This window comes from Macaca mulatta, chromosome 8 (assembly GCF_049350105.2).
Source record: "Macaca mulatta isolate MMU2019108-1 chromosome 8, T2T-MMU8v2.0, whole genome shotgun sequence".
In the NCBI taxonomy this organism is placed as follows: domain Eukaryota; kingdom Metazoa; phylum Chordata; class Mammalia; order Primates; family Cercopithecidae; genus Macaca; species Macaca mulatta.
Window position 1 is genome coordinate 60,968,538 of NC_133413.1, and position 15,425 is coordinate 60,983,962.

General features: G+C 34.4%; 1 protein-coding gene and 1 long non-coding RNA gene across 2 annotated transcripts in view; one reads left to right on the top strand and one right to left on the bottom strand.

The window, feature by feature from the left end:
- LOC114680245 (uncharacterized) overlaps positions 1-7,599 on the bottom strand; it is a 29,806-nt gene extending 22,207 nt beyond the window's left edge. Inside the window, exon 1 of the long non-coding RNA XR_013396893.1 lies at positions 7,484-7,599. This is a non-coding gene — a long non-coding RNA (uncharacterized LOC114680245). The remainder of the gene's footprint in view (positions 1-7,483) is intronic.
- The window catches only part of SNTG1 (syntrophin gamma 1), an 879,206-nt gene that overhangs the window by 508,898 nt on the left and 354,883 nt on the right, over positions 1-15,425 (top strand). The window lies entirely within an intron of this gene.

Genomic DNA, 15,425 nt, shown 5'->3' on the forward strand with positions numbered 1-15,425 from the left:
AAACAATGGAGTCAGTTGAAACCTCTCAGAGAGCAGTGATGAGACTCTCCTCCTCCCCCAAACAAGGGTTATATCAGTGGAGGCCTAGTAGGGAGCTAAAATTCCCACCTATTACCAGCAGAAACAAGAAAATTCTCACCTTGAATGAGAAGCAATAATTAACAGATATCAAGTCTGAAATGACACAGATATTAGAATTATATAATATGAATTTTAAAATAATTGTCATAAAATTTCTATATATTAGTTACAAACACCATTGAAACAAATGAGAAAATAGAATACCTCAGCCAAAAAAATAAAATCAAAATTATTGAACTAAGCAATACAATAATTGAAATAAAAACTCAATGGTTGGACTCAACAGCACAGGACAGAGAAAATAAACAGTTAACTTGAAACATAGAGAACAATAAAATTACTCATTCTGAAAAAAACAGGGAAATTGGGCTGAAAAAAAAAATAAGATGAGTCTCAGGGACTCATGGAAATGTGACAAAAGTTCTAACATGTATTGTAGCAGCGTCTCCTGAGAAGAAAAAGAAGTCAGACTCAGAGTATTTAAAAAAAATAACGCCTGAAATTTTTCAAAATTTTGCAAAAGGTATGAACTTGTGTATTCAGGAAATGGAGCAAATCCCAAAAAGCATAAACTCAAATTCATGTCGATCACTTCACAAGCAAATTCTGAGGACTAAAGACAAAGAAGAAAACTTTAAAAGCAACAAAAAAGGAATAACAGCAATGGGAAGAAAACAATCCAAATGACAGTGTAGTTTTCACCAGAAACAATGAAGGCCAGAAGGAAGTGAAACAATAGTTTTCAATTGCTGAAAGGAAAAAAAAACTGTCAACCCAGAATTCTATATCTGTGAAACATATCCTCCAGGAATCAAGAGAAAATCAAGACATCATAAGATATAAGAAATATAAGAATAGTTTTTCACTAAAGGAATGGCTACAAAGATCTCTCTCAACAGAGAGTAAATGATTAAAGAAGGAATCCTGAAACATCACAAAGGAAGAAAAATAATTAAGAGATATGTAAATACAATACATTTTCCTTTTCCCCTTAAGTTTTTTAAAGGAAGGATGATGGTTCAAGCAAAAATTATAACACTGTCTAATGTACTTCTCAATGTATATAGAGAAAATATTTATAACAATTAAAAATAGGGAAAGATAGGCCAGGTGCAGTGACTCATGCCTGTAATCCCAGCACTTTGGGAGGCCGAGGTGGGTGGATCATGAGGCCAAGAGATCAAGACCATTCTGGCCAACATGGTGAAACCTTGTCTCTACTGAAAATACAAAAATTAGCTGGGTGTGGTGGCACGCGCCTGTGGTCCCAGCTACTTGGGAGGCTGAGGCAGGATAATTGTTTGAACCAGGGAAGCAGAGATTGTGGTGAGTCAAGATTGTGTCACTGCACTCCAGTCTTGCAACAGACTGAGACTCTGTTTCAAAAAAAAAAAAAAAAAAAAGGGGGGGGGTGAAGAGGGGGTGATAAAGGGACATTTAAATGAAAGTAAGATTTCTATTACTTCCCTTGAACTAGTAAAATGCTGACACTGTTACCAGAAAGGGGTCCCAATCCAAACCCCAAGAGAGGGCTCTTCGATCTCCGCAAGAAAGAATTCAGTGTGAGTCCGTAGAGTAAAATGAAAGCAAGCTTATTAAGCTAGTAAAGGAATAAAAGAATGGTTACTCCATAGGCAGAGAAGCTTTCGGGCCTGCCAGTCACCCATATTTATGGTTATTTCTTGATCATATGCTAATCAAGAGGTGAATTATTCATGCTTCCCCCTTTTAAACAATGTAGCCTAACTTCCTCACATTGCCATGACATTTGTAAACTGTCATGGTGCTGGTCGGAGTGTAGCAGTGAGGACCACCAGAGGTCACTCTTGTCACCATTTTGTTTTTGGTGAGATTTAACTGGCTTTTCTTATTGCAACCTATTTCATCAGCAAGGCCTTTATGACCTGTATCTTGTGCCAAACTTCTATCTCATCCTGTGACTGAGAATGCCGTAACCTCCTAGGAATGCAGCCCAGTAGGTTTCAGCTCTATTTTACCCAACCCTTATTTAAGATTGAGTTGCTCTGTTTCAAACTCCTCTGACAATACCAATAGACAGTGTGAGGGCCATAGGCTCTTGGCCCCCTAAAGGTCTGCTGAAAGATCACTCTCATGAGACATATTCATTAATAGGAAAAAAGGCATACAGACTTAGTTAATGTGTATACCTGGGAGCCTCCAGAAGGAAGACTCAACTTTTCAGTAAGTAATAAAAGCTTATATACCATCTTGAAATTACAGACATAATGCAGAACTAGAGTATCTCCAAAAACAGGTTTTAATAGCAAGACAGGTTATGGGAGGGAGAAAGGAAGAAGACTGACTCGCAAAGTGGCTTTGTTGTGTAGACCAAGCCTTTATAGAGTAAATGTTTCTTTTCAGACTTTTAAAAATGTCACACTCTCAATCTCTCCTGGACCTGGAAAAGGCATAGAAAGGACAGGACTGACTGCATTAATGGAGATTCTCTACAGATGCAAATTTTATTCACAAAAGACAGGCTAACAAGACCACTTCTGTTTGCTGGCCAGAAGGCAGTCATTTCAAATATGTCAAAATATATATTTTGGGGTAAAATATTTGAATTTCCTTCAAGAGTGATCTATCTATCTATCTATCTATCTATCTATCTATCTATCTATCTATCGATCTATCATCTATCTATCTATCTATCTATCTATCTATCTATCTATCTATCTATCTAAAATTCATTGACCAAGTAGACAAAAAGAAAAGTAATATAGAAGGACTCAGAAACATTATCAACCAACCAGATCTAATGAACAAATGTACGGAACATACAGCAGATTACACATTATTTTAAAATACCAAAGAACATTTACTGTAACTGTATGAGGGGTACTTTCTGTCTGCTTCACAAATAAAGACCACAGTATTGCAGTAAATAAATAAAGAGTTTAATTAACACAAGGCCAGCCACAGCATGCAGGAGACAGAATTATTACTTAAATCAATCTCTCCAGAAGTTCATAGGTTAGGAGTTTTCCAAAGGTAGGTTGGGGAAGGGGTGGGGTTGATCAGGTAATATGTGAGAGATTAAATAATAGGGAGTTAAAGCTTCTAGGTAATATGTGAGAGATTAAATAATAGGGAGTTAAAGCTTCTAGGTGGAGCCACAGGAGTGCGGTTGGTGGGGCCAGGTAGAGCCAGGCGTTAGACATGCAAAAACCTGAAAAGATATCTCAAAAAGCCAATCTTAGGTTCTACAATAGTGATGTTATTTGCAAGAATGGCTAGAAGTTGTGTATATCTACACCTTACTAGCATGCAGGCTCCTCTACTCCCCCTAGTCAGATGATACAGGCATACACACTCAGTTTTGGGGGAACGGCTATTATCATATAAACTGTAACCTAAATATCTTCCAAAATTAGCTCTGGCCTAAGCCCCGATACAATTCAGGCATGTTGAAAGTTAAAAGCAGGAGGTGGGTTTGGGTGGGTTAGCTCAGATCTTTTTAACTGTCAAACTTTTCTCACTGATTCAGTTTTTGCAAAGTTGGCTTTATTATTATGTTATAACATATTTTTGACCGTGAAATGAGTAAATATCAATATTTTAAAATAATAGAAATCCATACAGTGTGTGTTCTCTGACTATAATGGAATCAAAGTAGAAACCAATAACAGAGAGATACAAGGAAAATCTTCAAACACTTCATTAAAATGTGAGCGCCTAACAGGCAGAAATTTTTAAATCAGTTTGTTCTCTGTTGTGTTTATAGCTTGTAAGTCAGTGCTTAGTATATAGTAGCCACACAACAATTATTTGAAATATTCAGTATTGCAAAAAACAATCAAAAATCATCTCATTTCTCCTGGTTCTGAATTCTGCATTTAAGTTTCATTGAATTTTTATAATTTAATAATCCCTTTCCAAAAGTTCATTTATTCACTTATTTTTTGCACTCAACATGACTATAAAACCTTTAATTTTTAACTCAAGTTAACTTCTTCATCCTTTCCCCTATATTCTTGCCAAAGGATGACCAAAAGCTATTCATCCAAAGGCAATAGCGGAATGCTATCTGACAGAGAGATATTGTGGATATATTCACAAAGGCAGTATTTTCAAGTCAACTACAAACAAGAGTAGCTTTCAAATAAATCAGTAAATTAAAGCTCAGTACATGAAATGACTCTCAGCTTGAGAAAATATATAAGGAAAATGGAAAAGAAGCATAAAGCAAATGAGAAATGTAAAAAATAAAATAAAACCTCTGGAAATTGGCCCAAAAATGTGATGATATGAGACTTAACTGACTAGCAGTCAGAGAAAGGTAAAGTCTGAGTGCCTGATATCACATTAGGGAGCTGAAATGAAGTGGTCAAGTCCTTAACTTCAAATGGTGGAAGACTCAAGTATTGGAAACCCAAAGTTCTTCTAAAGTCTTGGATATGGGGATGGTCTAAAGATGGAGATACTGATGGAACCTGTGTTTGAGGTTTTAGAGAGCATCTCTTGCTGTAGACAAAAGACCCTTCTTCCCCAGTCTCTGGTCCTAACAGTAAATAAACATGATGTTTGATTTTGGAACGAGTGAATCAAAGGTTCCGGGAATGTGCTCCAGGTGAAACTGTGATGAGGCACTGCACCGCAAATGAAGGGATTAAAAATGGCAAGATAGCGAGATGTGCAAGGTACCCTCCCTCAGGGTCACTCCTCTCCCAGAATACAGAACCTAGGTCTGTAAGTCCTTGGCAAGTAAATGGAAGTTTCTTTTCAGACAAAATAAACAAACAAACAGAAACGAAAAAAGATAATCTCAAGAGAAAGCCTCAACAACAAATACTGACATTTGGAAGCCCCTCAGCATCTGTAAAGTGTACTAAAGAAAATCTAGCCACATATATACAGTTTCCACTATCATTTTTACACCATGCATGGATGAGTGATCAAAGATCACTAGTAAACACATTGAAGAAGTAAACTGTGAAAAGGCAAGCATGGAGTTAGGAAACAGATCCTACACAGAAATATGATACAAGAGTCCAGGAATGGGATGAATAGAGGTCTCAGGGCAACAGCTGTGTAGCATACAAAGAACTTAATTAGCTGACATGGGAACAGGAGGATGTATGAGTCCAGGAGAGAGATAGATTTTTAAAAAGTTAAAAATCACACTATCATACTATTGAAAACATTATAATATGTGACTTTATTAAGACGAGTTTTACTGTTCTGTCAAGTTTGGGAATCAATTTCATGACAGACAAGTATATAGAAAACTAGGAAAATTTCAAAAGCCATTTAGGAACTTCAGGAAATGCTAAGAATTGCACAAGATGGAAACATAATTATGCTATACTTACCGTATTAGGTGTGAATAATATTTCCAAGTAATTACATAAACATTGAATACTGATTCACTAGAAAATTATAATTATCTTTACAGGTGAAACTGGAATATAAAAAGTGTATGTGTATAGCATTGCTTATGAGAAATCAATATTTTTTTCTGTAATAGAAATACCATCTTAAAATGGAAGACAATAAATCACAAGTATATTATTTAGTAATATGTGATGAATCATAAGAAGAAATGACACAAGATTTGCATCTAGGCAGGTGAAAGCTAAGTGGAGATAAGTGCAAAAAGAGATTTTTGTTGTTGTTGTTAATACAACTCATTTAGAATATTAGACTTTTAACACAGGGGTCCCAACTGGCACCAGTCCATGGCCTGTTGGGAACCAGGCCACACAGCAGGAGGTGAGTGGCAGGTGATCACACATTACTGTCTGAGCTCTGCCTCCCATCAGATCATCAGCAGCATCAGATTCTCATGGAAGCTCATATCCTATTATGAACTGCACATGCCAGGGATCTAGGTTGTGCACTCGTTATGAGAATCTAATATCTGATGATCTGCCACTGTCTCCCATCACCCCCAGATGGGACCACCTAGTTACAGGAAAACAAGCTGAGGGTTCTCACTGATTCTACATTATGGTGAGTTGTAGAATTATCTCATTATGTATTATAATATAATAATAATAATAGAAATAAAGTGCACGATAAATGTAATAAGCTTGAATCATTCCTAGTCCAATCCCCACCACCCTGGTCTATGGAAAAATTGTCTTCCATGAAACCAGTGCCTCATGCCAAAAAGGTTAGGGACTGCTATTTTAACATACATACATTACTTTGATACAGATAAAAAGTAAGCATTAAACTGAATTATGTAAAATAAAAGTCAGTCTGATATTATTGGTAAAAAATATTGGAGGGTGACATTTGAATCAAGGAAAACACTTAGGAGATGCAATGGGGTGCTGAAATAAGCTTGCAGTGAAGAAGCAAATTGGATGAATTCCTAAATCCCAGTTGTTTTATATTCTTCTGTAAATCAAGTACAAAGTAGAGTGTCTGGCATTCTGGAAGTCTTCACTAAATTTAATTTCCTCCATTAAAAATGTTTTTTATTTTTTAGAACGGTTTTAGATTGACAGAAAAAATTGCAAAAATGATATAGTGATATGCCACACACCCAGGCTCCCCTATTAACATCTTACATAGTATGGTAAGTTGGTTACAGTGAATGAATACATTTTGATAGGTAAATTGTAACACAAGTCCATAGTGTATTTGGATTTTCTTAGTTTTCATCGATAGTCCAGGATCGCATCCAGGACACCACTGTATGTAGTCCTCAGATCTCCTCAGGCACCTCTTGTCTGTGACACTGTATAAGAATTCACTTGTTATTGCTTTCAGCAATAATGATATTTGGTCAATGAAGGGCCACATATATTACACTGTATCATAAGATTATAATGCAGCTGAAAAATTTCTAGTTATACCTTAACGATCCTGACCCTGTGTAGGCCTAGGCTAATATGTGTGTATATGTTTTAGTTTTTAACAAAAACATGTTAAAAATAATAATAATAATAAATATAAAGGCTTATAGAGTAAGAATATAAAGAAAATATTTTTACACAGCTATACAATGTGTTTGTGTTTTAAGCTAAGTGTTACTAAAAGTCAAAAAAAAAGTTTATAAAGTAAAAAATGTTACAATAGGCTAAAGTTAATTTATTAGTGAAGAAGGAAAAGTATTTTAAAATAAATTTAGTATAACCTAAGCATAACGTGTTCATAAAGTCTACAGTATTATAAAGTAGTGTGCTATCATTCACAATCACTCACCATTCACTCACTGACTCACCTATAGCAACTTCCATTCCTGTAAAATGAAAAATATTCAGGAAAAAAATACAATAAGACGTAATACAAATTTAAAAAGCAATAAAGTATAACTACTGTATAGGTTATGATATAGCAATATAGTATAATCGCTATTTAATAACTATTTATATAGAACTTACATTATATTTAGCTATTTTAAGTAATCTAAAGATGAGTTAAAGTTTACCTGGAGATGTATGTAGATCACATGTAAACACTATACCATCTTATAAAAGAGACTTGAGCATCTGAAGATTTTGGTATTCCAGGAAGATCATGGAGTCAATCCCCCACAGACACTGAGGAATGGTTATGTATACTTCTACCTACATAGATATAAAATTTCTTACCCACAATAAAGGTTTCACGAAAAGCAAAAATCAATGTTAATTCTTAGTTTTATGGTAATTGGCCCCTAAATTACCATTATGATATATGTTACAGTCAAAAATATTATTTAACAACAATCTAAAATTACAAGCCAATTTTACTAAGTAAAATATTAAACTTTGCAGAAATGTAAACATAATAATTAGTATTAATATCAATATTTATAAATGGTATGAATCTTTTAAAAAACTGTATCAAAAACACTGTTAAAGAAAACAGACACTAATGCAAATATTCAAATATGTATGTATACACTTTTTTTATTTTTAATTTTTTGAGTCAGGGTCTCCCTCTGTTACCCAGCTTGGGTGCAGTGGCATGATCATAGTTCACCACAGCCTGAAACTATTTGGTTCAAGTTGTCCTGCCTCAGCCTCCCGAGTAGCTTGGCCTACAGGTGCATACCACTGGGCTTGGCTAAGCTTTTTTATGTTTTGTAGAGACAGGGTCTCACAATAATCTCAACCTGTTCTCAAAGGCGTGGCCTCATGCAACCCTCCCACCTTGGCCTCCCAAAGCAATGGGATTAAAGGCATGAGTCGCTGCACCCAACCTCAAATACATTTTTACCTAGTAATTTAAAAATATTCTCAGAAAAACTTTCTATATTATGCCAAGAGGCAGTGTTGGGACAAAATATTCAACAATTCATTAGATGTTTTGAATTAGTGAATCTTTGTCTCACACAACCTTTTAAATATATATTTGTCTGAATCAATTAGAAGTCCCATGCTAGAGTTTTCAGTTAGAGAAACAGTAGATTAGACAAAAGGAAACAATGATGCTAAATACAGCGCTCCTCAGAGACATTACCATCTAAATAAGTGTTGAGAAATAGGAGACAAGACGAGGTGCAGTGGCTTGCACCTGTAATCCCAGTGCTTTGGGAGGCAAAGGTGAGAAGACCACTTGAGGCCAGGAGTTGGAGACCAGCCTGGACAACATAAACTCCATTTCTGCAAAAAATTAAAAAGTTAGTTGAGCATGGTGGCATATGCCTGTAGTCCTAGATACTGGAGAGGCTGATGCAGAAGGATCTCTTTAGCCCAAGAATTCAAGGTTACAGTGAGTTATAATGAAGCCACTGCATTCCAGCCTCAGCAACAGAGTGAGACTCTTGTCTCTTGAAAGAAAAGAAAAGCAATAAGAGACAGAATAGAACAGGGGATGAATATGTAGGCAGTGGCCCCTAGTGCCTGCATTTCAATCCAGAGAATTCACCACTAACTGACCTTGGTAAAGTTACTTAACATTGCTGTGCCTCTGTTTATATTACAGATGCATATTTGCAGAAACAAAAGTGAAATTGTACAATTTTCAATTCTTTGCAAAGCTAACAAGGAATATTTAAATTTTAAATAGTCTCCATTATCTAACGACCTTAAGTCAGATATGAAGGACTTGCTACAAACTGCAATTTTCAGTGGACTTTAGGGAATGTTAATCTTTTTCACCACTACACCTGTAGCAAGAGAGAAAAACCCTGAGAGCTTACTGGGGCAACAAATCAAAGGGAATGAAGCAAGAAACCTCAGAAGTGCTATAAATATGAGTCTAAAAGAATTTATAGGAAAGGACATTTTTTTTTGTAATCTATTCCCTTTAATTAGATTTTTGTAAAATTGTCTAGGGAGGTAAGTTCTGTGCCTAAGTCTTCTAAGATGGGATGCTATTACTTCCTTAGGACCAAGGACCCCATTGTTCATTTAAAATAGCATAAAAAATACTTGGAATAAATTTAACAAAATTATAAAATATGTATTCTGAAAACTGAAAATCATGAATAAAAGAAATTAAAGAGAACCTAAATAAATGGAAAGACATACCATTTTCATGTATTAGAAAACTCAGTATTATTGTTTATATTATAATAATATTACCAAAATTGATCTACATTTAAATCCCTATAAAACAATCCCAGCTAATTTCCTTGCAGGAATAAACAAACTGGTTCTAAAATTCATATGGAGATACAAGAGATTTCAAATAACAAAAACAATTTTGAAAAAAAAAAACAAAAGAAAAGAGTTTGAGGGTTCATATTTCCCAATTTCAAAAATTACTATGACTAGACAGTAATCTAGGGTGTGTGGTACTGGTAAAATGATAGGCATATTAGATCAGTGGAATAGAATTGAGAGTTCAGAAATAAACACATTTATAGTCGACTTATTTTTAGCAAGGGTGCCCAAACCAATGAAGAAAGAACTGTCTTTTCAGCAAATGGTTCTCGGACAACTAAATATTTACATGTATAATAATGAATTTGGAAACCTACCTCACACCACATGCAAATGTTAATTCAAAATACATGAAAAATCTAAATTTAAGAACTAAAATTATTAAAATTTAGAAGGAAACATACATGTGAATCATTTTGACATTGGTTTAGGCGATGGTTTTGTAAATTTGACATCAAGGTGCAAGTTACAAAAAACACAGAAAAAATAGATAAATGGCACATCCAAAAATGTAAAACTTTTGTGCTTCAAATAACACTATCAATATAGTGAAAAGACAATACACAAAATGGGAGAACACTTTTGTAAGTCACAGATCTAGTGTGGTATTTATATTTAGAATGTGTAAAAAGCTTTCACAATTCAATTAAACAGGCAATAAAAAAATGGGCAAATAATTTGACTAGATGTTTTTCTAAAGAAGGTAAATAAATGGTAAGACAATGAATAAAGTGCCATCAGGGAAATTTATATCAAAACCATTATATACAACTTTTTATCAATTAGGGTGGCTATAATCACAAAGACAGATAATAAGGTTTAGTGAGAATATAGAGAAATTGAAATTCTCATACATTGTTGATGGGAATATAAAATGATGTGGCCACAATGAAAAGCAGTCTGACAATTTCCGCTTTCAATACTTGGTATATATGCAAGAGAAATTGTTACAAATGTGCCAAAAAATGCTTGCACATGAATGTTACAGCAGCTTTATTCATAGTAGCCAAATAAATTAATTGTGGTGATGAATGCAGACATGTGACTATGCTAAAAGTCATTGAATTGCACACTTCAAATGAGTGAATTTCATGGTGTATGAATTATATCTCAAAAAATATATTTTTAGAAAGACAAAAACTGTGTATATTCACATATTTATAATTTTTTTATGCATAAACATCAATACCAATATTAAGCTAAACATGAGTTTATACTGATGTCCCCAACTAGTTTCCATAACCTCATGAAACTTTTTAGCCTCCTCCTCTTGCTTATCTGTGAATTCTTCTCCAACATTGAGAAACCTGGCTTCCCTTCATCCACCATCCATTTACTTGTTAAATTTCAATATACATGCATAATAGTATTAGAATTTTTTATTATTATTATACTTTAAGTTCTAGGGTACATGTGCACAACGTGCAGACTTGTTACATATGTACACATGTGCCATGTTGGTGTGCTGCACCCATTAACTCGTCATTTACATTAGGTATATCTCCTAATGCTATCTCTCCCCGCTCCCCGCACTCCACAACAGGCCCTGGTGTGTGATGTTCCCCAACCTGTGTCCAAGTGTTCTCATTTTTCAATTCTCACCTATGAGTGAGAACGTGTGGTGTTTGGTTTTCTGTTCTTGCTATAGTTTGCTGAGAATGATGGTTTCCAGCTGCATCTATGTCCCTACAAAGGACATGAACTCATCCTTTTTTATGGCTGCACAGAATTCCATGGTGTGTATGTGCCAGATTTTCTTAATCCAGTCTGTCCTTGATGGACATTTGGGTTGATTCCAAGTCTTTGCTATTGTGAATAGTGCCACAATAAACATATATGTGTATGTGTCTTTATAGCAGCATGATTTATAATCCTTTGGCTATATACCCAGAAATGGGATGGCTGGGTCAAATGTTATTTCTAGTTCTAAGTCCTTGAGGAATCCCCACACTGTCTTCCACACTTCTGTCTGCAAGTTCCGCCAATAAAACAACCCTTACAACAAAGTCAATTTGTCTTCCTCATTCTTTGGTTTCTTGGCTTTTTCAGCATATGGGGGCCACTTTGTGTAAATGACCCTTTCACAGTACATTTCCACAGTGACTGGGGTCAGCACATCTTCCCCCTGCCCCATCGCTGAGGTTATAACATACATTCGTAATGTAGTTTAAGTGTCACAGACTGCATTCCTTCTTTAGTTCTAAATTATTTTTAACCATTTGCATACATTAAGGTTACTCTTGGTGCTCTAAATTTCTGTGAGTTTTGACAATGTATAATGGGATGCGATTCCTATTGTAATATCATGTAGAATAGTTTCATTAACACGTAGACTCTGTGTCAGTGTGGGTTTATGAGTTGTAACAAATGTTCCCATCTCATAGGGGATATTGATAATGTGGGAGGCTATGCATGCAGAATCTCCATGTCTTTTTGCAGCTTGATTGCTCACTTTAAAAATTGTTCAGTACCTCACTGTATAGATGTACCACAGTTTGTTTATTCATTTACTTATTGAAGGGTATCGTGTTTGGCTATTTATACTTATTGGTGATAATGGATATAGATAGTATAAATATCTGCGTGCAGATTTTTGTATAAACACAAACTTTCAATTTATTTGGGTAAAGACCTAGGAGTGTCATTCCCAGATCAAATGTTAAGACTAGGTTCAGCTTTATAAGAAACTGCCAAAATCTCTTTTGCATTCACACCGATAAGAAATGAGAATTAGCCTTGAACAGAATTCTTGTAAGCATTTGGTATTGTCAGTGTTTTGGATTTTAGCCATTTTAATAAGTGCATAATATCATCTCATTGTTATTTTAATTTGCAATTCCCCCCTGACAAATGATGTTGAACGTTTCTTCATAGGCTTGCTTGCTATTTGCATATCTTTTTTGATTAAGTCTTTGTTCAAATACTTTAGCCACTTTTTAATTAGGTTGTTTGTGTTCTTACTGAGTGTTATGAGTTATTTGTATATTGTGGATACAAGTCTTTTATCAGATATGTGATTTACAAATATTTCCTCTAGTTTGTAGCTTTTCTTTTCATTCTCTTAGCAGTTTCTTGCACAAAGCAGAAGTTATTAATTTTAATATATTCTAATTTATCAACATTTTTTATAAATCATGCTTTTGGTGTTGTATCTAAAAACTCATCACTAAACCAAAAGTCACATGGGTTTTCTCCTATATTTTCTTCCATTACTACTGTGACTACTGTGTTTTTAATATTTAAGCCTACACTATGTTAATTTTTGTGAAGAGTGTAGTATATATGCCTTTTCTTCTTATGGATGTCCAATTCCTCCAGCACTGTTTGTTGGAAAAAAATATCCTTGCTTTTCTCTATTGAATTGCTTTTGTTCTTTTGTCAAATATTAGTTGATTCTATTTTTTTGTTTCCTTTTTTTTTTTTTTTTTTTTTGGCCACCTGTTCTGTTCCATTAGTCTAAATGCTTTTTCTGTCAAAAATACCATGTTGCGTTGTGTACTAAAACTTTATAGTAAGTCCTGGGTCAAGCATCCTGAGTCCTCCAACTTTATTCTTCTTCAGTATTGTACTCTTTATAATAGGTCTTTTAACTTTTAACTTCCATCTAAACCTAAAAATTAGTTTGCTTGTATCCACAAACAGCTTGCTGGGATTTTTATTGGAATTGCATAGATTTTAAAAATCAAGTTGGGAAGTATCGACATCTTAAAAATATTGGTTCTTTCAATTCATGAATGTGGTTCTCCCTTCATATATTTTGAACATATTTGAGTTTTTTTCTCTAGATTTTTTTAGTTTCATATATAAATTCTATTAATATTATGTTAGATTTATACCAAAATATTTTTCTCTTTTTATTTACTTTTTTATTGTATTTATGCATTTATTTATTGAGACAGAGTCTCACTCTATTGCCCAGGCTGGAGTACAGTGGCACGATCTCAGCTACTGCAACTGCCACCTCCCGCGTTCAAGCGATTCTCCTGTGTTCAAGCAATCCCAAGTAGCCGAGATTATAGCACACATCACCACGCTTGACTAATTTTTTGTATTTTTACTAGAGATGGGTTTCACCCTTTTGGCCAGGCTGGTCTCAAACTCCTGACCTCAAGTGATCCACCCACCTTGACCTCCCAAAGTGCTGGGATTACAGGCATGAGTCACTGCGCCGGGCCACAAAATATTTCCCTTTTAGTATGTGTTATTGTAAATGGCATTATGCTTTTAATTTTAAATTCCAATTTCTTATTGCTGATATGTAAGAAAGCAATTTAATTTGTATAATAATTTCGTATTCTATGAATTTGTTATAATTACCACTTCCAGAAGAATTTTTTTTTTCAATTCTTTGGGATTTTATACATTGACAAAAAACAAAGACAGTTCTTTTTCTGTTTGTTCATTTCATAAGCCTTTATTTCATAGTATTTCATCATTATGCTAGCTAGGACATCAAGATGTTGAATTGTAATGGCGAACAGGGACATCCTGGTCTTATTCCCAATCTTGCAGGGAAAATATTACATTTCTCCCCATTTTTACTACATTGCACCATGAGTTTTCAGAGGTTTTTTTTTTTTTTTCATTCTAATTCTTCATTTTATTGCAGGCCTTTTAGGATAGAAAGAACAGCAGAGATCAGAGAAATCTTGGTTTCAATCACAACTTGGATCTTGGTCAAGTTAATTTCACTCTTTCACATTTTGATTTCCTCATCTCTTAATTAGAAAAAAAAATTCCTACACCAGTGACTTGTTGTGATAATTACTTAGAATAATGTTTGAATGAATATTTATTCATTTAACATTTTAATACCTAACTTTGATTTAGGACCTGTCCTAAATGCTTGTGAGAGAACTTTGTGTAAGACATAGGTCCAGTTCTCAGAAAATTTGGAGGAAAAAAGTCAAGGGCATTGTTCTCTTCAATAAACAATTGTAAGTGCTATGAGAGCTATAAGTACCTATAGTAGATTTTTAATAATTAGAAGCCATCATCTTCATTATTCCTTTTTCAGCTTCAGCTACTCTTCCTCGGTTGTCAAAAAGAACTATTAACATTCTCTATTTTCTTTCCATTATTGTTCTGCAAACAATAATGCATTGGTTTCTATAACAAAAACTTAGTACAAACAATTTTCCAATGATAACCTCTTTAGTTTCTGCATGGTTTCCACTTCTTCCTAACTTTTTCACATATATATCTCAAAATTTCAATACCTAACATATGTGATGCCAACTTTTTTTGGTGTCATGTGTATTTTTTTCATATAGTTCATATAATCTCTCCCTATATGTAACTTATAATATAATATTCCCAAAAGCAGAGGTGCTAGTTACATTTTTCTACAAAGCATACTAGGTGTTTAATACAAGGCTTTTTTTTGTAACACTGATGTTGATTATGTAGGTGAGTAGCCAGTCTTTATGAAGTCTGATATTAATCTTGGACTCAATCCTTTGCATTTTTATAAGGAATAGGAAGATTAAATGAAAGCATTTTGTGTATATGAGACTGTATAGGAGCATCAGCCCAGATTTTGTGTTTTACAAGATAAAATCACTGACAATACTTTGGTCTCCCAAAGGACGGTGTTTTGTTACCTGGCAACAGTCTTTACCACACTCATGATGTGTTAACTAAATATAATTTCAGGTCAGCTTCCAGGTATTGTCTGATTTATAAGCTGAGTATTTGACAAGGTTCTTTTCTTCTTTTTATTGCATCTCTTTTGGGAGGAGGGAAGAAGCAGAGGTGTAAGGGGATAAAGTGGCAGAG